Source organism: Diabrotica virgifera, chromosome 4 (genome assembly GCF_917563875.1).
Source record: "Diabrotica virgifera virgifera chromosome 4, PGI_DIABVI_V3a".
In the NCBI taxonomy this organism is placed as follows: domain Eukaryota; kingdom Metazoa; phylum Arthropoda; class Insecta; order Coleoptera; family Chrysomelidae; genus Diabrotica; species Diabrotica virgifera.
The window spans coordinates 259287061-259311776 of record NC_065446.1 but is presented as its reverse complement, the minus strand read 5'-3'; positions in this window follow the sequence as shown (position 1 = coordinate 259311776).

Below are 24716 nucleotides of genomic sequence, written 5' to 3'. Positions count from 1 at the left end.
TAATTTTAAAATTTTCCTGAGGCGGCTTAAATAGCCCAATTTCAATTCTGTAAAGTACATTAGATAGATACAGTGTCTTTTTATATAAAAATAATAGTTATTCTTATGTATCATAATTATTGTGGTTATTATAGCGACCGTAAATTTTTAATTAACAATTTAATTGTTGCTAAACTGTTTATTTAATTTTCATCGGCTTCTGAAATTATAATCTATATAAAAAGAGCTTTAATATCACCAAGTTATTTAATTATTGATAAACAATTACTTATCTAAAATTTTAGTTGAACATTAAAGATTTTGTTGAAAAAACCCGCATTTTCTGGGGAAAATTTTCGTCGAAGTAAATCGGGAAAAACACGTCTCTATGCAGAATTTAATTACGGTGAATTTTTATTTGAGTGTTTTTGGTATAAAGTTAAAATCTTTGGAGTTATGGAGCAAAAATTGAAAAAAACACGATTTTCGGGCGCCATTCTGTTTATTAAAAAAGTAGCACACCATCTGCGGACTTTGCATACCTATATTATTACTATATAGTCATAAGATTCGATTCCAGCAATAAAATTGCTGGTAAATAACTTTTCCTTGTATTTTGCTAATTAGCCCAGATAGACAGACGAAGCAACGAAGCACTAAAAAGTCCAAAACCTAGGAATTTTGTGCAGTAAGATGAATCGTCATGGAACTTTTTGCATTCGATTAGAGAGAGTGTCAGGAAACTTTGTGAAATAAATTCATCTAGGGCAAAAATTTTTGTGCATATGAAAATGCATTTTAAAAGTGCATCTCGAAGAGGTGAAAATGAAAAATTTAGAACTTGGGAAATATTGACGGAAATGAGTTGAATTTTTATACTTGGCGGTTTTGGGGATCGCTGAGGACGAATTTCATATCGGCGATGGTCTCCAAGGTACCTGGTGCCCACGGTGGAACTCGTCGCCTGGAGTTTTATGTTATAATAATTAAAAATCAGTCAATATCCATTACACGGCGGTTTTTGGGGTCGCTGACCACAAATTTAATGTCGGCGATGGTCTCCAAGATACCTGGTGCCTAAAGTGGAACTCGTCGCCAGGAGTTTATAGTTATAATTATTCAAAATTAGTCAAAAACTATTACCCTGGTGGTTTTGAGGGTCCCTGAGTACGAATTTCATGTCTACGATAGTAACCAAGGTACCTGGTGCCAAGGGTTGGAACTCGTTGCCTAGCGTTTTATGTTAACCATTCAAAATCAGTCAATAACCATTACTCGGGGGGTTTTTGGGGTCGCTAAACACAATTTAATGTTGGCGGTGGTCTCCAAGGTACCTGGTTCCCAGGGTGCAACTCGTCGCCTGGAGTTTTATGTCATAATTATTCAAAATCAGTGAAAAAACTTTAATCTGGGGGTTTTGGGGGTCGCTTAGTACGAATTTCATGTCGGCGATGGTCTCTAAGTTACCTGGTGCCCAGGGTGAAACTCGTCGCCTGGAGTTTTATGTTGCAACCATTCAAAACCAGTCAATAACCATTACTCGGGAGGTTTTTGGGGTCTCTGAGTACGAATTTCATGTCGGCGATGGTCTCGAAAGTACCTGGGCCTCGATTTTTCACCCTTCGCTTCGTTATCGAACGTATTCGCTTCGTATCTGTTTAGTATACGTAGCGCATACGTTCGATAACGAAGCGAAGGGTCAAAAATCGAGGCCCTGGTGCCTAGGGTGGAACTCGTCGCCTGCAGTTTTATGTTATATTCATTCAAAATCAGTCAATATCCATTACTTCGGTGTTTTGGGGGTCGCTAAATATATTTTTCATTAATAATTTTTCTTAAAACACTTTAATATTATATCCTAAAAATTACCTATTTAAAAATTATTTTAAAATTTTGTCGCTTTTAAAGCAGTTGTTGTTAAATTTTGACACTAATGACATTTATGAAATTTTGACATAATTGGCATTTCAAGAGTAATTAAGTTATATCAGCGATTTTTTGTGTTTTCTGCGGTATTATTTTAATTTTTAGATTTCTAGTCTGCTTTTATATAAAAAAACAGTGGTTTTAGAACTCTTTAGCGACGTATTAGTATAATATAATGTTGATGGATTACCGTCGAAGGTCGATATGATCAACCAAAAAAGAAGATGTATATGGTGATTTTTCTATTGACTTTCTTGTGTGTGAATCTGTCTTTTTATTTTACTGCTCCTGGTTTAAAAACAAAGCATAGTATATATGTGAATACCTCCAAGCTTCACTTTTATGTAGTTCTGTTCTTTTAAAAAATTTTAATTAATTATAAAAAAACATCTAAAAAGTGATACCGTATTTAAGCAATGTATGTTTTTAATGTTGGTGTTTTGAAAAAGTCATATATTTTATACTTATTAGTTTTGTTAATTACAGAATAAATAATAATATTAAAATATCAAGCCGTTTAAGATTGGTATTAAAGGAATTTTCATTATCTACAGTCTATAGCTGCGCTGTTTTATAATTTTGGTTTTCGAAATTGCGGAAGGGAGAAATTTGTGTAACTTCAAGTAAGTAAATATATTTTTTTATTTTATTTTACTTTTTTATTGATTTTTTCATTACATTATACAAATAAATTGATTATGAATACGTGCACTAGCATTTAATTTAACACGTATTTTTTAGATTATTGTATACCTACCTTGAAGACCATCACCAACATGAAATTGGTGCCCAGCGACCCCTAAAATCTTCATAGTAATGGTTATTGACTGATTTTGTATGATTATACCATAAAACTCCAGGCGACGAGTTCCACCCTGGACACCAGGTACCTTGGAGACCATCACCGTCATGAAATTCATGTTCAGCGACCCCCAAAACTCCCCGAGTAATGGTTTTAAATGATTTGTAATAATTATAACATAAAACTCCAGACGACGAGTTCCACTTTGGGCACAAGTACCTTGGAGACCATCGAACACATGAAATTATTGTTCAGCGACCCCCAAAATCCGCAGAGTAATGGTTATTGACTGGTTTTGAATGATTCTACCATAAAACTCCAGGCGACGAGTTCCACCCTGGGCACCAGGTACACAGGAGACCATCGCTGTCATGAAATTCGTGCTCAGCGACCCCCAAAACCCCTAGCGTAATGGTTTTAAATTATTTGGAATAATTATAACATAATACTCCAGACGACGAGCTCCACCCTAGGCACCAGGTATCTTGTATCTCTATCAAAAAGCCCCCGAGTAATGGATATTGACTGATTTTTAATGATTATAACGTAAAACTCTAGGCGACGAGTTCCACCGTAAGCACCAGGTACCTTGGAGACCATCGTCGATATGAAATTCGTGCTCAGCGATCCCCAAAACCCCCAATTATAAAAATTCAACTCATGTCCATCAATATTGCCCGAGTTCTAAATTTTTCATTTTGACCTCTTCGAGATGCACTTTTAAAATGCATTTTCTTATGCACAAAAATTTTTGCCCTAGATGAATTTAGTTCACAAAGTTGCCTGACACTCTCTCTAATCGAATGCAAAAAGTTGCATGACGATTTATCTTACTGCACAAAATTCCTAGGTTTAATGCTTCGTTGCTTCGTCTAAGAGTAGAGTCACACAGAGAAGAATGGAAATATTTATTTTAGGAATAACTCTGCGAGATAAAATAAAAATCGAAGAGGTTAGGAGAAGAACAAAGGTGACTGACGTCATCGAAAGGATAGCCAGACTAAAATGAAGATGGGCAGCTAGCTAGAATGCAGTGGCGGATTAACCATTAGGCGGACTAGGCGGCCGCCTAGGGCCCGGGCACTTGATGGGGCCCGTATCCCAGACAAATGCATTAATTAATATTTAATTATTTAAGCAGTTATTTAAAAAAAAATTTAAATGTTAAAAAAATCAAATAGGGCTAACTGAGACAAAAAAAAAACAAAGAAAATGGTTAATTTATGATTTCCAATCAAACTCAGTTTTTTGCCTTGTCTTTTGTCAAATATCAGAAAAATACAACCGACTTCAAGACAAATTAAGCAGTTATCTTCAAAGGCATTTTTATATTCGATGTTCTAATCATTCCCTCAATTTGGAAATTAATTTTGCAAGCAAATTTTGATAAAAGCTGTAATTATTTTGGAATGGTACGTTTTTTTTTCAATTTCTACCCACCGATGGGCCTTATAGTTCATTCACTCACGGTAAAATATTGCAAAACCTCCGGATTTTAAAGAACCTTTGGATTTGAAACAAGAGCTTGGATTGACATGAAATTTGGTATAAGCATAGCTAACATGTCAAATAAAAAAGTGATATTGTGCCAATGTGTGTTTTTGCTCTACGGTTAAGTCCACCCCTTCTCGGGGGTGAAAAAATATACCGTCAAAATACGTCCGGAAGTGGATAAACTGACTAATTCTAAGCAACTTTTGTTCAATAGAGTTTTTTCATCAAATCAATACATTTCGAGTTATTTTCAAGTGAATATCTTCATTTTTCAACAAAAAAATATCACGTTTTTAGACGGTTTTTCGCAAATACCTCAAAAAGTAAGTATTTTATCGAAAAAATATTCTTAGCAAAAATATAGCTTTTAAAAAATTGAAAAAAATGGTGTATGTGTGCAGTCTGTAGACCCAGTAGAAGCAGAGTTATAGCTAATGAAAAGTAGGTTCTTATTCGTCAAATTCCAAATCGAATAGTTCAACGTGAAATAATCAAAAAATGAAGCACTTTTCATGAAAAACTCATCAAAACTTGTTTAAATGTTTTAAAAAAGCATTATTCTTGTTTTTTAAAAAAAAAATTATCATAAAAAGTAAGCAAGATACGCTCAGAATAAAGTTGATCCCATTTTTTAGGTATAAAAAACTGGTGAAAATAACCCCCTAATTAGCATCCCAAATGAAATTAATCCTTACCGCTTCACAAGCTACTTTACTTATGTATTGTTTATATGCTCTGTAAGTTTTATCGGTATAAAGTGCTTATTTATAAAAGGGCTCTAGTAGAAATTCAGGGCTTGAACAAGTCACTAATCACTCGACAACTAATGGCCATTGGCATGGTACAGTGGATTTTTCCAATCAGGTACCTAGTGTAGTGGGTAGTGTGTGTTGATTAAATGTCTTGTTACTTAGCAGTCGTCATTGTTTTGCAAAGAGATGCTAATTGTATCCGAACGTTTGCGGTCCCTCCGGTGAGTACCGATCCCACAAGGATAGAAACTATTTTCATTTATTAATTTTTAATAAACGAAAAATTTTCTACCCAGGGTATGCAAATTTTGAACAGTCATATCTTAACCAATTTTTATCTTTTAAAAAAGCAAAAATCTGAAATATTCAGAAAATCAAAACCTATATTTTTTACTCTTTAAGATTTTTGGTACCACTAATAATTTTTAAGTTATTTTGAAAAGAAAAGATTTTTTTTTTCAAAATTTCAAAAAATTTGTTTTACTTTAAATCCCAATATTTTGAAATATAAGCACTGTGAACCGGTGAAACTAACAGATCATATAAATAATATACTTATAAGTTTTTTCAAGATTTTCCTAAATTTCTAAGATTTTTGTGCCAAAAAAGGAATCAACATTATTTTAAGCTTTACTTGCTTAATTTTGATACTTAAAATTTGTTAAAAAAACAAAAATAAAACTTTTTTAACACTTTAAAAAAGTTGTAATGATTTTTCACTGAAAAGTGCTTCATTTTTTGGTAATTTACGTTGAAATATTTGATTTGGAATTTGTCTGGGAATTTGTCAGTTCTGCTTTTACTTGGTTTACATACTTCATACATACACCATTTTTTTTTAAATTTTGTATACGCTATATTTTTTCTAAGAATATCTTTTCGATAAAATACTTAATTTTGGAGTTATTTACGAAAAACCGTCTAAAAATGTGTTTTTTTTTTGTTGAAAAATTAACATCACTCGCAAATAACTCAAAAAGTATTAATTTAGTGAAAAAACTCGATAAAACAAAAGTTACTAAGGCAGAGGCCGCACATCAAAGAAACATGAAACGTAAATGACGTTTCATGGAAATAAAACACTGCTAAACAAATAGACATCCGGCCATTTATGAAACTTTCCGAAAATAAAAATGTGTTATGAGCATGAATCACACTCGTTTCATTGGTAGGCGGACTTGAAGATATGTTTAGCCGTGTTTAATTTTCATGAAACGTGTTTTACGTTTCATGTTTTTCGTTTCATGTTTCATGTTTTTCGTTTCATGTTTCGTTGGTGTGCGGCTTGCCTTAGAATTAATCAGTTATCCATTATTTTGAATGTATGTTTTTTCACCCCCGAAGGGGTGGCACTCATGCCCAGGGCAAAATCATATATCGACATAATATCTCTTTTTTTCTTTGGCATATTAGTATGGAATATTAATGAGAAGTTGTTGCGAAATATAAAAAAAAAGAAAAATGATATTTTTTACATTGTAGTAATTTATTTTTGAAGTAAGTACTTCCCAAAATAACATAAATATCTGTAAATTTGTTTAAGTAAATGGTCGATATAAAAGGCAAAGGGGCCTACTTCTTATGGCCGCCTAGGGCCCCATGATGCCTTAAACCGTCACTGCTAGAATGACAGATGGGCGATGGACAAAATTAGTTAGGAAGAGCGAAGGTTACTGGAATGGAGACAAAGGAAAGACAAGAGAAGCGACTGACGATTTCAGAAAGCTAAGTAAAAACTAGATAAGAGCGGCGCAAGATAAACGGGATTAAAAACACGTGGGAGAGGCCTATGTTCAGCAGTGGACTTTTGAGACTGGATGATATATTCATTTTATCATCTCTACAGATAGAAAATTCGTAAATTTTTATAAGAAAACTACGAAAAGCCCCAGATACAAAATTTACTATAATTAAATAATTAAAAATAATAATTTATAAATAATATTTTAAATTTAAGACTTTTCGTTAAAAGAAACTGCTTTCTGGCAGCATCCTAAATTTCTGGCTTTTACAATTGAAGATTTAAGTGGAAGAAGGGGGTATGTCACATTTTCTAAAATTTTGAGTTTCCTAGTGAATGAAGATGGTATGTAACTTCACTATCATATGACACTTATACTGTACCTGTAAAAAGCATAATAAGAGATATTCTAATAATGGATGAAGGAGGTATGTAACATGTAAACTATGATTCTTGAATGGAAGAAGGAGGTATGAAACATTTTTCGTCGTTTTCAGGTTTAAATTGTTTATTTTATAACTCGAAAACTATTAACTTTAGAGAAAAACTACAAAAGTCCTTTTTTGTTTTCAATGATCAAAAGAACCTAAAATAATGTCTACCCGGGTCAAAAAATTGATTTTTATAATTTGTTTAAATTTTTTTTTAATAAATGTAGCAATAACCTCGAAATTATGGCATTTATCGTGTCTTGGTTTGTTTATTTCTACTGCATATTTATTGTAAATTTAGTAGGTATAGGGTATAGGTAAAGGAAATATAACACGAAAAATAATCATCATTTCTTAAGGTCTTCAAAACACAAAAAATATACAGGGTGTTCTATTTGAAATAAGAAAGTTCATTATATTTCCAGAAAACCGGAAGATTTGACAACAATGTAATTACCACTATAATATCACCCGCATTAGAAAACCCTTACTCACCAAAATCCATAAAAATCGTGCAAGCCGTTTCCGAAATAATTGAGGCTTTCCATACATAAAACTCACTCTATATAATATATTCCATTTAATAATACAAGGCAAGGTAGACAGAAGAAGAAGGGCCAGGTCGAAGAAGACCGTCATGGCTTGGAAACCTGTGAGAATGGTTTAACAGATACTCTGCATCTCTTTTTCGAACTGTCATCAACAAAATTACTATAAAATTACATAAAATTATATAAAATTACTATAGCCAATTTGATAGCCAACGCTCAATAATCGAGCACGGCCAGTGGCGGATCCAGCGAGGGGCGATGGTGGCGATTGTTACCCCCCCTCTCAAACCAAGTGCTTTAATTTTTTTGAAGTGAAAACTTCTTTAGGGACGTTGTGCACTTTTTGGATGGGGACAAATACTAAATTAGCGACCTTCATCGCTTCGACGAAATAAATTTTTGAAGTAAAAACTTCTTTAGGGACGTTGTGCACTTCTTGGATGGGGAAAAAGTATTGAATAAGGGATGGTCATCGCGACCGTCACCGCTTCGACGAAATAAATTTTTGAAGTGAAAACTTCTTTAGGGACGTTGTGCACTTCTTGGATGGGGAAAAAGTATTGAAGTTGCGACCGTCATCACTTCGCTGAAATAAATTTTATACGTATATAAATTATGTGTATGTATACATAAATAGCATAGGGAATACACATCGCGTATATGATATAGGTATAGCACTTCTTTTTGGATGTGGAACAAGCATTGAGCTCGTAATTTATATACTATAAGAAGTTTTCACTTCTGTCGGCACTCCCACAAGTGCCTTCAATTTTTTTAAATTGTTTATAAAGATTATAAGAATATTCATTTATTTTTCATAGAAATTTAGCCAATCGGTCCTTCCTCTTAACGAAGCTGGATCCGCCACTGAGCCCGGCACATGAAGAAGAAGATTATTTTGTGTTAAATTACATAAATTTCTGTAAAACTGATTATAGAGTATTATTTCATGCAACACACTCCCTTCATCCATTCAGATAAAGGGTAGCTATACAAACTAAAATTAATGGAAGAAGGCGGTATGTACAGTTTTTATTTATTTTTAGAAAAAATACTAAAAATAAAAGCAAATTATCAGTAGTAATTGCACAAGAGCTCTAAAATTATTGAATTTTTCCCGAGTGACACTTTGACAGTTTTAATTTCACGAGCCTAAGGCGAGTGAAATTATGTCAAAGTGTCACGAGGGCAAAAATTATATATTAATTTTAGAGATCGAGTGCAATTTGTTGCGATTATTTCATGAATAAAACTATTCAACACCAAAATTTTATTGTAATTTATTTATGTAAGTACAAATTAGTACAATTAAACAAACAGTTGTTATAAATATTAATTTGACGGTTGAAAGTCATCACTTTTATAATTTTTAAAACATTAATTGTCATTAATGTCGCTGAATGTATTTTTTCGTAGCAACGAAGGGCATCTGACGTAATATACTTGACGACGGGAAATTATCAAAAATTATCGGGTATAATATCACAAGAGAGTGAGAATAAATTGAAAATAATGCAACAGTTTTTCGAAAATTTGTTGTCTGGCAATAGACACGAGAGCCCGCAGGGCTCGAGTGGCTATTGCCCAATGACAACAAATTTGAGTAAAAATGAAGCATTATTTTCTTATTTATTCTTACTGTCGTGTGATATTCGTAAGATTATTTTTAATACGTATATTATGGATATTTTCTTAAATGTGACAGTTGTCAAAACTAGGAAACTGGTTGCCATTAAACAGAAACAATCTACTTAAAAAAATTCTATCGGTAATTTTCTACAGTAGATAATTCTCAGTATAATTTTAATCTGATTGGACAGAATTAAACACGTGATCAAATATCTTACTATACGATTGGAAGTTACAATCATCAAAAAATAATCGGGTATAATATCACAAGAGAGTGAGAATAAATTGAAAATAATGCGACAGTTTTTCGAAAATTTGTTTTCTGGCAATAGACTATTGCCCATTGACAACAAATTTGAGTAAAAATGAAGCATTATTTTCTTATTTATTCTTACTGTCGTGTGATATTCGTAAGATTATTTTTTAATACGTATATTGTGGATATTTTCTTAAATATGACAGTTGTCAAAACTAGGAAACTGAGTGCCATTAAACAGAAACAATCTACTTAAAAAAATTCTATCGGTAATTTTCTACAGTAGATAATTCTCAGTATAATTTTAATCTGATTGGACAGAATTAAACATGTGATCAAATATCTTACTACACGATTTTGTTCCATCAAATCATCTCTCTTGGGTTTTTGGGAATAAGATTACCGTTCTCCCTCCGGGAGTTTCAACAACCCTCAAATCGCCGGCGATAGAACAACGAGGACATGGCATCCATACTGCAACCACAAAAACTAGACTGCAACGACCAACATATATAGGCCTGGTGGAGTACAGCCTTTAGAACCCCAGAGCCCGTTGCAGAACCAGCAGCAGTACCATACGACATCAAGAAATTACCATCAGCTACCAAAAGCCACAAGTATAATCCAGAATTGTTAGTTTTTGGCAAGAATTTGAATATATTTGTTAATGCAATTTACTAAGTCACATTTTTATTATATCTTTATGAACAATAAACAATATGATTAGTTAAAAATATTGTTTTGTTTGCTTCCATTCTAAATTTTCAGAGTTCATATCTAAGGTTAGGACAAGACGAACACACACCTGAGTGACTGAGCTAAGCTAAGGGTGTGGCAATGGCTATCTTAGATGATTGAGGTAATATTTTCGAATATTATTTCAATTAGCTGGGGTAGTCCATCGTTTTTTCGTTTCACTGGCAAGTATGAATATATAGGGCTTTTCATTCACAGGCATTTGTTTCGAGCTTCTGTCATGTGTTACGTAATATTAATATATCTACGTCATACGTTATTGGTATCTACCAATGATACAAACCAAAGACGTATGACGTAGCTATATTCATATTATGTGACACATCGACACATGACAGAAGCTCGAAACAAATGACAATCGATGAAAAGCCCTATAGATGTAACTTGAATGGCTAAGTTAAAATCATTAAAAAATAATCGATTTAATTTAGATTTATGTAGCTTTCTATTGGTCAGAATCTCCTATGAATGAAATAAGCAACATTAGGTATATGTAAAGGAGCAATATAAGTAAAGTCAAATAACACAAACAATATTTTCATGATAAAAGTAGAGGAATAAAAACTGTAACTGCCCATATCTCAAAAGGTATGCTTTGTAACATACCTCCTTCTTCCACTTCAATTGTGCATAGCGACATATAAGCTTCAATGCAATAAGCATAGCGACGACGTATATTGAAGAAAGCGGAAAGGACACGGTCACGTATCCACTTTCTTTTCGGGGGAAAGATAGTTTTTGTTTTTAATTGGCAGTTTTTGTTTTTATTTAAGTTTTAGATTTAAAATATTGTTTATTATTTTTAATTATTTAATTATAGTAAACTTTGTATCTGGGGCTTTTCGTATTTTTCTATAGGAGAGATGTCGCTGATTTGCGTCCTAAAAGTGGAATTATTACGTTCGTGGTAATTTCGGTTAAATAAGATAGATCGTTAGTGTTTGGTTCAGAGTTGTGACTACATAGCTCTATTGATAAAGCCTGAGGAGGCAGAAGCAGTTGTCTGGAGATGGTGGTCCAACTCTGAATCAAATAAAAACAAAAACTGTCTTTTTCCCTCGCAAATTTTTCTTTTTGCATAATGTCAAATCTACACAATAAAGAGTTCATTCGCAATCAAACGTATCATTTATTATTTGTTTATATTTTGTCACTAACCAAATGACTCTGATAAAAATGTAAAACTACATATTTTAGATAACAATTAAATGTGTTACATCAGATCCTTTAAGCTGACTTAATTTTGTGTAACGAACCGTTTAACAAACTTGACATTGGACCACGGCCAAATATCCAAATTGTATCTGGGTGAATGAAACCGAAGGTTAGATACCTCGTGTTCTAGTGAGTCACTTATTAGGTATCTGCTAATTGTATGCGATCACTGTAGATGGACCAAAACTGACCGGATCTAACAGGAAGAAACAAGTGATTTAGGAATGATACATTTTTTTTATTTTTGTGAATCATGGTGATGAGACTGAAACTGTTTCGTCATATTAGACAAGGCGGAAACGGCGGGTTCGTTGGGAAAAATATTCCCATGAGATATTTTTGCATAATCACATTCGTGAGACATCTCAGAATAAGGTTCAAGAAGTCGCCCACGAAAAAAGTGGGCCAATTTTTTTTTAACAATTTATTTTTAATCAAATTGCAAAAATCAATATTTTGGCCCGGACTAATTTTTCTTTTAGGTTTTTTGGACCATTCTGGACAAAAAAGTTCTCTTATAATTTTTCTCTAAAGTTGATCTTTTTCGAGTTATAAGCAAGTTAAAATTTGAAAAACGCGAAAACGACCATTTTTAAGGCTTAATAACTCGGTCAAAAATTATTATTTTGAAAGTCAGAAAGTGACTAAATCAAAGTTTAAAGTTGCGTTACATGATCCTGAAGAAATCTGTGTCATTAATTTACTACTAAGCTGTTATTTTTAATTAATAACAATGAGTGGTTGTATCGTATTGACGCTGCTGTAAATGTGAGTGCGAGTAAGATGCACAATTGGACTGCTGGAATAGCTTCTCTCTCGCACTCAGCATTTACAGCCCCGCACACGTGCATGGCGCTTATTATTATTACTTAAAAATAACAGCTTAGTAATAAAATAATGACAAAAATTTCTTCAGGATCTTGTAGGGGGGGCTTCAAACTTTGATTTAGTCATATATTGACTTTCATAATAATAACTTTTAACCGAGTTATTAAGCCTTGAAAATCGCCATTTTTCGTTTTTTTCAATTTTAAATTATAAGTCGAAAACGATCAACTTTAGAGCCAAACCACACGGACCACGCTGCAGCGCTACTCTGTGGATCCACAGAGTGGCTGAAACAGGCGATTTTTTAGCGCCGGCGACTACGCTGCGAAGTGAATCCTTTGGAAGGGTGCGGCGGGTAATGTAATGGGTGAGAAAAAAAAGTTTGTTCAAATGATTAAAAACTTGCCGGCTAATATATTTTTTTAAAAAGTGTGTTCGTCAAAATCAGTGTTTGTAATGTCGATAGTTTTAAACATTTTATAAAATTTCTTACTTAAATAACTTTAAGGCCCACCACATACGGTGAAACGCAAATGTAACGAAACTGAAACTGTCGGTTACTTTTGAATTTCATTTGAGTTTATGCAGTAGACGCCTATGAGAGACCACACATGATGAAACCATATGGACCATTTCAGACCGGCCGTTTGAAACGCATATATTTCAGTTTCATTGAACCCGGTGTGCAGGAAACAGGTGTTTTTATCGGGTTTCGTGTTTTTGTGTCGTTGTGGGTACTTTAAAAAAACGGCCAAACCCGATTTCGGCCAAACTAGTTTGTCCTAACCGCCTTAGGATAAACTAGTATGGCCTAGGTCAAACTAGTTTATCCTATCGCGCGTAGGCCAAACTAATTTATCCTGATATAAATAAACACACTTCAGGCCAAACTAGTTTATCCTGATATAATAAAGATTCACACTTCAGGATAAACTAGTACGGCCTTCTTCTTCTTCTTCTTCTTGTAGTGCCTATCCGTTTCGGACGTTGGCGACCATCATGGCAATCTCCACTTTTCACACCGCTGCTCTGAAAAGAGCCTTTTTTAGATGCGTCTGTAGATACGATATGATGATTTTTAAAATAATTTTCTGTCTGAATTAAACATAATATTTCTCGCGCGCAAAACTAGCGTATAAATCGCGCAAACCGCGCAAAACGCGCGCATAAAGAGCGCAGAACGCGCATAAAGTGCGCAAAACTCGCGCGTAATGTGCTCAAAAGGCGCGCATAAAGTTCGCAAAACGCAGGTAAGGCGCGCATAAAGTGCGCATAACGCGCGCATGATGTGCGCATAACGCGCGCATAAAGTGCGCAAAAGGCGCGCGTAAGGCGCGCATAAAGTGCGCATAAGGCGGGCGTAAATTTCGCAAAACGCACGTAAGGCGCGCATAAAGTGCGCATAACGCGCGCGTAAATTTCGCAATCCGTGAACGTAAAGCGCGCATATTGTGCGCAAAACGCGCGTAGAGTGCGCAAAACGCGCATAAAGTGCGCAAAACTCGCGCGTAATGTGCGCAAAACGCGCGCATAAAGTTCGCAAAACCCAGGTAAGGCGCGCATAAAGTGGGCATAACGCGCGCATGATGTGCGCATAACGCGCGCATAAAGTGCGCAAAAGGCGCGCGTAAGGCGCGCATAAAGTGCGCATAAGGCGCGCCTAAATTTCGCAAAACGCACGTAAGGCGCGCATAAAGTGCGCATAACGCGCGCATTATGTGCGCATAACGCGCGCGTAAATATCGCAATCCGTGAACGTAAAGCGCGCATAATGTGCGCAAAACGCGCGTATAGTGCGCAAAACGCACGCGTAAAGTGCGCAAAACGCGCGCATAAAGTTCGCAAAACGCGCACGTAAGGCGCGCATAACGCGCACGTAAGGCGCTCAAAACGCGCGCATAAGGCGTGCAAAACTCGCGCATAAATCGCGCATAAGGCGCGCCTGACGCGCGCGTTGTTGGTGCATTATGCGCGTGTTTCGCGCGCGAGAAATATGATGTGTAATTCGGACATAGAAAATTATTTTAAAAATCATCATATCGTATTTACAGACGCATCTAAAAAATATCTAGAAAAATCTACGTACGTGGTTCAACACAACCACTACAAGTCTTTTCAGAGCAGCAGTGTGAAAAGTAGATATTGCCATGATGGTCGCCAACATCCGAAACGGATAGGCACTACAAGAAGAAGAAGAAGGCCGTACTAGTTTATCCTGAAGTGTGAATCTTTATTATATCAGGATAAACTAGTTTGGCCTACGCGCGATAGGATAAACTAGTTTGGCCTAGGCCATACTAGTTTATCCTAAGGCGGTTAGGCCAAACCAGTTTGTCCTGAAATTGGGTTTGGCCGGTAACAGATACATCCCTACATAGTACATTGAGAAGAATATCAATTATATGTCTGTGGCTGCCAATCAATGAAACTAATCTGTATGCGTTTCACATCGTCGGTTTGAAACGGTCAAAATGGTTTCATCATATGTGGTTTCTCATAGACGTCTATGGCATAAACTCAAAAGTAACTGAGGGTTGCAGTTTCGTTACGTTTGCGTTTCACCGTATGTGCTGGCCCTTATTTGTTTTCTTCAGTTCAAATGCATCCAATGTATAATAAAATGTAGGTAAATATAAATATGTAATAGAGAAAACATTGCTTATGGGATTTATTCTTTTCGATAGGACCTTCTTTAAAATCAGAAACAAATAATTCAAAGATGACGTCCCACGGTTTTCCTTTTAATGACCTATAAATATGCCCTCGGGTTCTTGTATCACATATTATATCCTGTTTTGCACTTCAATCAAAAACCGTTCTGAATCGAGATTCATTTTAGGTGCTCACCCTATAACCTCTCGTAAACATCTGTGGCGGCTACAAAAGTGGTCCGTCTGAATTGGGTTTGCCACTAGTGGACGCCACTAGCGTCTGTGGCCGGCGACTGTGGCCGGCTACACTCGCTCGTGTGGGGTACGCCGGCCACTCTACATAAGAACCCACGGTAAATCTTCGTCAGCCACTCTGTGGATCCACAGAGTTGCGCTGCAGCGTGGTCCGTGTGGTTTGGCTCTTAGAGAAAAATTATAAGAGACCTTTTTTGCCCAGAATGGTCCAAAAAATTAAAGAAAAAATTATTCGGGCCAAAAATATTGATTCTTGCAATTTGATTAAAAAAAATTGTTAAAAAAAAAATTGGCCCACTTTTCACTTGGGCGACTTCTTGAACCTTATTCTGAGATGTCTCACGAATGTGATTATGCAAAAAAATCTCATGGGAATATTTTTCCCTTCGAACCCGCCGTTTTCGCCTTGTCTATATACAAATAATAATTAATGATATATTTATGAGATAATGGATGAACTACACTATTATAGTATGAGCAATATTCTTACTTTTCGACCAGATTTATAGGGAGAGGTCCGCAGATTTTTACCAACTTTTAGTATATTATTGTACCTTTAAAAAGTAGACCATAGCTATTTTTTAGCCCTCTAGGTGACAAAGGGTATGAGATATGACCTTCGAAAGGATCAATAATAGCCCTTTTTACCCTATGTATATATGAAGAGTTATATCTCTGAGCCCATTTTTCTTGCTACAATGTCAACTTTTTGATGAAATAATTTGCAAAATCGCAATTGACACGTTGTATTTTATAGGTTAAGAAAAACGAAAAAAAAATCTTACAAAATTCTATGATTTTCAATTAATTGTCAAAATTAAACTAAACGAGGAAAAAATGCAAAAGTCAGAAAATGAAAGGGTTTTTAAAAATCTGTCAAACGAGAATTTGTAAATTACAATCTTTTTAATATATTCGAAGATACAACTGTTTAAAAATAGCCAGTTTTAATCTTGGGTGGCTCAACATGTTAAGCTTGTAACACTGATGATGCTCTTTTTAGAGAGCGAAAACGTTTTGTTGTGCTATTTGTGGCCCTTTTCAGGGTTTTTAAATAAATATACCTTTATAATTACGTATTTTTTATGGGAAATAAGCCACAATTTTACTAAAAAATGAATTTATTAACGTTTCGAAGCTAATATATTTATGGAGGATTTCGAAACTAATATCATTTCTAAACAAAATTTAAAACCCACAGTATGGTGGAGATATGTAGATGATGTGTTTTCAATATGGCCTCATAGATCAGAATTGTTGGATACATTCCTGAATATTATAAACGATCAAGAAGAGACAATAAAATTTACAATGGAAAAGGAATACAATAACACTTTGCCTTTCCTCGATGTTTTAGTCTCAAAGAAGGATACTGGATATGAGACTCAAGTGTATAGAAAACCAACACACACCAACAGATATCTCAATTACAAATCAAATCACAACATCAACGTTAAAAAGGGAATAATTAAATCCTTATATGATAGAGCCAAAATTACTTGTTTTAACGAAAATTCATTTTTAGAAGAAAAACAATTGTTAACATCTGTTTTATTAAAAAATGATTATCCTTTATCGTTTATAAATAAGGAATTGACAAGATTGGATCGAATGGAACAGAACAACTTAGAACGGGATCCTACACCATTCACAAGAAATAATACGAGGAAAATAACAATACCATATATAAAAGGATTATCCGAGAAACTTAAAAGGGTGAAGTCGAGTTCGCTCCGCTTCGTTCAGGTATATTTTAGAAGGGTACGAATTGGCTCCCGCATGAATGCGGGTAGGCTCTCATATAATCGCGGAAACATTAGACATTGTTGCCAAATCGTGTAATATTTATACTGCTTAGGAAATTTACATAGTGATATAGACTTTTTATAGGAAAATTATACTTTTAGACAAATACTTTTAGAGTTTGTTTTAGTTCAACATTGGCATATGTGGCAATTTTAACACAAATTATCGGTGTCGGCCGGTATGCGCTCGACCGTTTTGCGCTCTTACCTGAAATCGGCCGGTTTGCGCTCTACACTCTAATACCCGAAAGTTAAGTTAGGGCCGAAGGGTTAGGTCTTCCTCCTTTCCCATAAATATTTCTAGGAAGGTACCTGTTTCTAACAAATAGAGAAAATTTGAAAGAACTGACAACGCTGGGTGATATTTTCGACATGTTTAGGTAAAATAAATTTTGTCTATGGGAGCCAATTCAGACTCTACCTTTTTTAGTTCAGGTAAAATTCTTACCATTGGGAGCGAACTCGACCCCGTCCACTTAAAACGATAGGAAATAAATTTAACATTTCAACAACATTCAAAATAACAAACACATTGAGATCTATTATATCTAAAACTAAACCTAACAATGAACAAGAAAGAACAAAGAATTGCATTTATAGAATACCTTGTGAATGCGAAAAATTTTATTTAGGTGTAACATCAAGACCATTAAACGTTAAGATAAGTGAACATCAGTCTTATATTAAAAATAGAGAATTTGATAGATCTCAAATATGTCAACACGCATGGGATAATGAACATAGAGTTCAGTGGAGAGATTCAAGTATAGTCCTGAAAGAATCAGATAGTAAAAAGAGAAAAATCAAAGAAGCGACTCTAATTATGCTAAATGAAACCAATTGTGTCGCAAATTCCTCGGTAGAATGCAGTAGGATGTGGTTACCCATACTGAAAGAGGAAGTCAATAGAAAGAAAATACCACGATTAGTAAGTCAATAACATATCGAGTTAGTACAAATTTTATATTTTAGTATTACTTATTGTATATCTATGTAATATTAATATTATTTATAATTTAAACATATTAAAGTCAGAATTTGGTATTAGTTTTTTGAAGGTAGATTAAATGTAAGACCAAATACTTACGATGTCGGGATAATATCACGAAGTTTTTTCCTGGTTTTCCCTCGTGATTTACTATGGAATCTCTAACGCGAGAATTTTACTGTCATCGTTGCATTTGGTTGTCTTTCTAAAGACAGATCACATGCTATGATTTTTTTGCGACGGATATTCTTGAGTTGGGATTGATTTCATGTAATCGAATGAACTATCTTTTAGTAAAGTCGTCCCAGGAACGCAACTCATAAATATTGGCGATATCATTTTAAAGTCTTCTACTTTAAAATGTATAATATATGTCTGAATTGCCAATATAAATGAGTCAGATTAAATAAATTATTAGAAGAATTTTTTTAGTTAGTAAAAACATGTTTGTTTATTTTAATAGTATTTTGTATTTTGACAACGAAACCCGATTTGGGCTTCGAAACGTTAATAAATTCATTTTTTAGTAAAATTGTGGCTTATTTCCCATAAAAAATATGTAATTATAAAAATGTCACAAGGAAATATCTTCAGAACAAAATATACCTTTTACCAAGTAAAAAATTTTCATTGAATTTACTTGTAATTAATGGTATACAACCAGCTACAGAAAATTCTTCCTTGTGGATGATTATATATAAATGTTATAGTCAAAGCCCGAATTTCAGGCACTCCTAGGTTTGACTAGGCAATCCTCAGGTGTGACTGACGGTCTTAGTCAAAGCCCGAAATAAATTACAGTTTCGGCCTTTGACTAGTCAAACCTAGGAGAGACTAAGTTGGTCAGGCAAAGGTCGAAATTTAATTTTATGAAATCGGGGTTTGACTAGTCAAACCCCGATCAGCTATTAAAATGTCGAAATTTGTTATATTAGGTTTAATAAAACGTGAATCTTTAATTTTAATGTTTATTATTTTTATATTGTTGTACTTAAAATAAAAAAGTGTGTTTATAAAATAAAAATAGTGTTTATTCTCACATGTTGAGGCATTATGGCATTTAGATTTGCATAATACGTTAGATTTTTTACACTTATATAATTTTGAAGAGAATTTCTTATCGCAGTAGCATTTTATAAAGCTTTGTCCTCCAAATTTAGAATCTTTTGTACGAGTGTCTCTTAGAGACAGCTTAACGTCTGGAACATCTTCGAAATTAAGTAAATTCTCTTATTTGATTTCTTGGAAAAAGTGTGTTTATTTTTACTTATTTCGTACCAACTCTATACAAACCATCAATTGTTTTATGGTCAACTGTGAAGGAAGATATTGCAATCGGAGAAAAAACCAAGGATCACCATAATACTAACGAAGCCTCTGGATCGTCGTCACTAGGAGAGGAAGAAAATTGTCACACAATTCAGATTATTTCTTCAGATGTGGTTTGTTGTATTTGCCAAAAAGAGAGCTCTGACGCACATACGTGCATATTTGAGGTTGGTGCATACTATGAAGGTTTTGAAAGAAAACTTACATAGATGCGTTGTGCACACACAGAAAAGATTAAAATAAATAAAGGAAATGCGACTGAAGGTCTTTATGCCCAGGCTAATGCTATGGAACAATTAAGTGAAAAACAAATTCCTCCAATTTCGATCGGAAAAACTGTAACAATATCGTTCCCTAGCATTGATACAGCTAAAGGAGATATTCGAAATATTTTGGGTATCATACAAGATAAAACAATTGACGGTTCATATAGAGTTGGTACGAAATACGGAACACACTTTTTTTAAGAAATCAAATAAGAGAATGTAAAGGGAATTTTCTTAACTTCGAAGATGTTTCAGACGTTAAGCAGTCTCTAAGAGAAATTAGTACAAAAGATTCTAAATTTGATAACAGTGTTTTATAAAATGCTACTGCAATAAGAAATGCTCTTCAAAATTATGCAAGTGTAAAGATTTAACGTATTGTGCAACTCTAAATGCCATAATGTCTCAACATGTGAAAATAAACACTAATTTTTTTATTTTAATTACGACAATATAAAAATAATAAGCATTAAGATTTAAAAAATGACGTTTTATTAAACCTAATCTAATAGATTACGACATTTTAAGTTAGATCGGGGTTTGACTAGTCAAAGCCCGATGTCATAAAATTAAATTTCGACCTTTGCCTGACCAACTTAGTCTCTCCTAGGTTAAACTAGTCAAAGGCCAAAATTCTAATTTATTTCGGGCTTTGACTAAGACCGTCAGTCAGACCTGAGGATTGCCTAGTCAAACCTAGGAGTGCCTGAAATTCGGGCTTTGACTATAACATTTATACATATATCATACCTACTAGTAAAACTGTTTCATAATTATTATCAACGCAAAAATCAACTCTTCATTAAAGTATGCATTGAGACAATGAAAACTTTTCTAATTATGGCTTACAAAAGATCATTCTGCCTGGCATTTTTAAACTTGAATACTGTTTAATGTTTCTGAAGTTTTCATCAGCGGGGAAAAGATTAGCTCTGTGTCTAGATTGAGAAAAAAATTTCAGTATTCGTATTTTTCTATTACCTGTTTCAAAAGAATTATTCAACTCTTTTGTACTCTGGTTTAGCAATTAAAAATTAATGATTAGATAGATGGAGGTTGTTTGTAGAAGTTTTTAATGCAACAAGTTTTAATATTTGATATACAGTACAGTGATGCGCGCTAATAACCGGCAAAATAACGCAAAAGATGGAAAACACAATAAATTGTGAATTAAAAAAGATGAAACTAGTAGAGGTGAAAATTATCGATATAAACGTATAAATTAACATTACATTACATAGTTTCTCATCTTTAGATATCTGTGACAGTTGTCATACTCCTACGATACGTCTAAAGGTGGGAAACTATGTAATGTAATGTTACATGTAATGTAAATCAATATATCAATTATATCAATAATTTCCACCTCTACTAGTTTCATCTCTTTTTACTTCACAATGTATCTTGTTTTCTATTATTTCCGTCATTTTGCCGGTTATTAGCGCGCTCATCACTGTATAAACGCTATGGCTTAGTGCAGTCTTCGGGAAAGTGCGGCTCCGGAGCCGCATGTGGCTCTTTGGCTCCTTAAGTGCGGCTCTGGTACAGATATCCACGGAAAGCACAATAATATTTTTATCGCCAATCGTCACTAAAGTTAGTCATTATTGTACTCATTTGCCCTCATTTGCCACAGTAAAGTATCACTTTATTGTACTGAAAGAAGAATTTTACTTTACCTGCCGCGATTAATCAAGATTGAATGTAAGTGGTCCTTGGCAGTAATCGATTATTTATTTGAGTTAACTTACAATTTATTTACTTTAATTATTAAAAATATTGTTCAAAATTTACGATATTGTTAATTAAGTTTATGTCAAAAAGTGAAATTCTCTAATATTTTGTAATTATATTCATATAAAATAAATCAAAACTTTACCGATTTAGTAATTATTCAATATTGATAACTATCAATTAAAAATCGAAAGCGGCCATCATGCAAAAGTCATCACTGTCATGAAATTTGTATTACGTCTAAAATTTAAAAAATTCTTAAATAGTAAATCGTAAATTGTAAGTAAGTGTTAAAACCAATATCAAATTGTTGGCGATAAAATTTTGTAGGCACCACGTCAGTAAAGACTCCTTATCGAACTCGTCTGTTATTCGCCTCGCTCGCTACGCTCGCTCTGCTCAGACTCGTTCGATAAAGAGTAACTTTACTGACTTGGTACATAAATATCTATTATTAACAAAAAACTTGGTAGGAAGACATTACATCTTATTTTGACAAATTAGCATCTGCTATCTACCATTTGTAAAAAAGAATGTGTGTGTACCTTGTACGCACGTAAGAAGTTATACTTCTATTATAATATAATTTCAACGAAATAAATATACCTACTTAACAGTTACAATACAAAAAATTAACAATAATTACCAAAAATTAACCAAAACTTAACAATGCCAAATATTAAAAAAAGAATGCGTGTGTACTTTGTACGCACAAAAGAAGATATTCTTCTATTATAGGTAATTTAAACGAAGTAAATATACTTAAAAGGTTATTTGTACTTATGTTATTTAAAAATCAAACTAACTTTCTTATCTACCACTTTCAAAAAAGAAGAATATCTTCAAAAATTATATAATAATATACTTACAATCATAAAATCTATAAAAAAAAATAAAAAAATAATAACTTGCTTGGGGCTCGAACTCACTTCACGTCTACTGCGCTGTACGAAAGCTGACGGCATTTCAAACTAGACCACATCCGCGTGTACGTCATGTGTGAATATACACAAACTAAACGTTTACACCATAAATTTATATGAATTTAATAAAATTATTAGTTTGATTTTTGTCGAAATAAAATACAACAAAATATAGTGTAAGAAAACAATACAGTAGGAAAAATTAAAGAATACCCATGAACGAGCATATAAAACACACTGTATTTTCCTGTCACCGTGTCACACAAAAAACTGGCCAGCGCAAGTACATGTAATAATTATTATTACATGTACTTGCGCTGGGCAATTTTCTTTGTGACACAGTGACAGGAAAATACAGCGTGTTTTATATGTTCGTTCATGGGTATTCTTTCATTTTTTCGACTGTATATGAGATGAAGATTTGTAGAAAGTTTGTTCGTAATCAGATTATGTAAATTAAAGCATTGCCTACTAATAGGTAACTACATTATTTTGTTTACATTTTCCTAATAGATAGGTATTGAAACTATTAGGTATTTCCAACTCAAACATTTAGAATTACGTACCTGCGGCTTTTCAAAACTATTAAAGTCACTATAATTTTAAATTTGATTTTATTTCTGTCCACACATCAATAAAAACTAATATTATACAATATTTTTGTTTACCGATAATCTCCATATTGAACAATTATTGACAGATCATTTCAAAATTTCAACACCCAATCAGAGCCCGTATAACCACTAATACCATACTGTCGGTGTGCGCATGCGCGTGGTAAATCAAATTTTACCCTCGATCGATTCGTCGCTAAAGAAGAATATCTTCAAAAAAGAAAATAATATGAATCGTCCGGGATTTAAACCCGCAATCTCGCGATTTTTTGATCTCTGGTCCAATGCTCTACCAACGACGCCATCAAGCCGCATGCTACTTACCTTTCAGATATACATAATTATACATCACGGTGACAAGTGAAATATAAAAATAGATCTTTTATTATTTTACGCCCAAGGAAGACAAATCCAAAGACACAAAATTATAATAAAAAACCTTTTAAACCACCTTTTTCAAATTGCGCAAGTTGTATTATTAATATTAATGTTAATAAATGAAATATAAATATTTTGACGTTTCACAATTTGACAATTCACTTTTAACTGCAGTGCCTTAAAAATTTTAAAGCACTATGCCTTAAAGTAGCATTTTTAACGCTCCTATGGAGTCCTAAAAATTGCATTTTTAACACGTTTGTAGAAAAATATATTTAAAAACACTAATATATTTTTTCCACACCTTTTCTGGACTGATACATACATAAATTAAAACATTTTGAAGTATAACTTCAAAAATATAATATGAAAACTATTTAAAAAGGCAGTATAACTATTAACTAACCTTTGTTGTTTCTCTTCCCACAAATTTTAAAACGCAACAACCATACATAACCAAACCGTCAACCGTCCAAACCACAGCTGCGCTACAGCTGCCATATTGGATAATTTTTGACATGTAATTTGAACATCCAATCAGAACAAAGTTATAATGCGCATGCGCCGGGATCGTAGGTTTTAACATATAAAAATTCACCCTCATATCGCGCGTAAAGAAGTATAACTTCAAAAATCCTCTTGATACTACGATAACCGAGGTGAAATTTTCTCTTTTGAAATTGACACTGGTAGCTTTAAAATACAATTGCTGGATTTATAAAACAAGGAAGTAGTACAAGTGGTGCTCTAAATTCGAACATATTTGTGTTGAATTAGAAATATTGAAGAAGAAAAAATGTGATCTTGGAGATGGAAGACATGATCATTTTCAATTCTTGGAATAGCATTTCTGATTCTTACGATCAGCGGAAAAAGCTCGCGTTTGATGTTCTTTCCCTTTTCTGTTCTACATATCGATATATCAAAAAAATTAAATTTTGCGCCAAAAATTAAAAAAAAATACAATTTTGTAGGAAATAAAAACCCTACAAAATGAAAGAAAATAGAAGTTTCTATGGAGATTCGAAACAAAAATATTGCCAAAAAACGAAAAAACACGTTTTAATTTTTTGGGGGGTTATGAGTAGGGTCTAAAAATTGAATACTTTTTTATGTAAAACAACATGGTATTTTTATTTTTGGAATATTGCTGGGGCTATTTTTCACTATCCTAACCGGTTAAACCCTATAGTTTTATTTAGTGTACTACTTATTTAGTATAATAAAAGTTCACTGAACAAGCAGATTTGGCTCCCAATTTTTTTTCAATTGTTATAATGTTCAGATTTGGCTCTTTGGCTAATAAGTTTGCCGACCACTGGCTTAGTGGGTATATCCTATGTTTTTAACATTGTTTTAATTTTGAGGTTTATTTGTGTATTTGATCGCAATCACTATTTGCATACTTGGTAA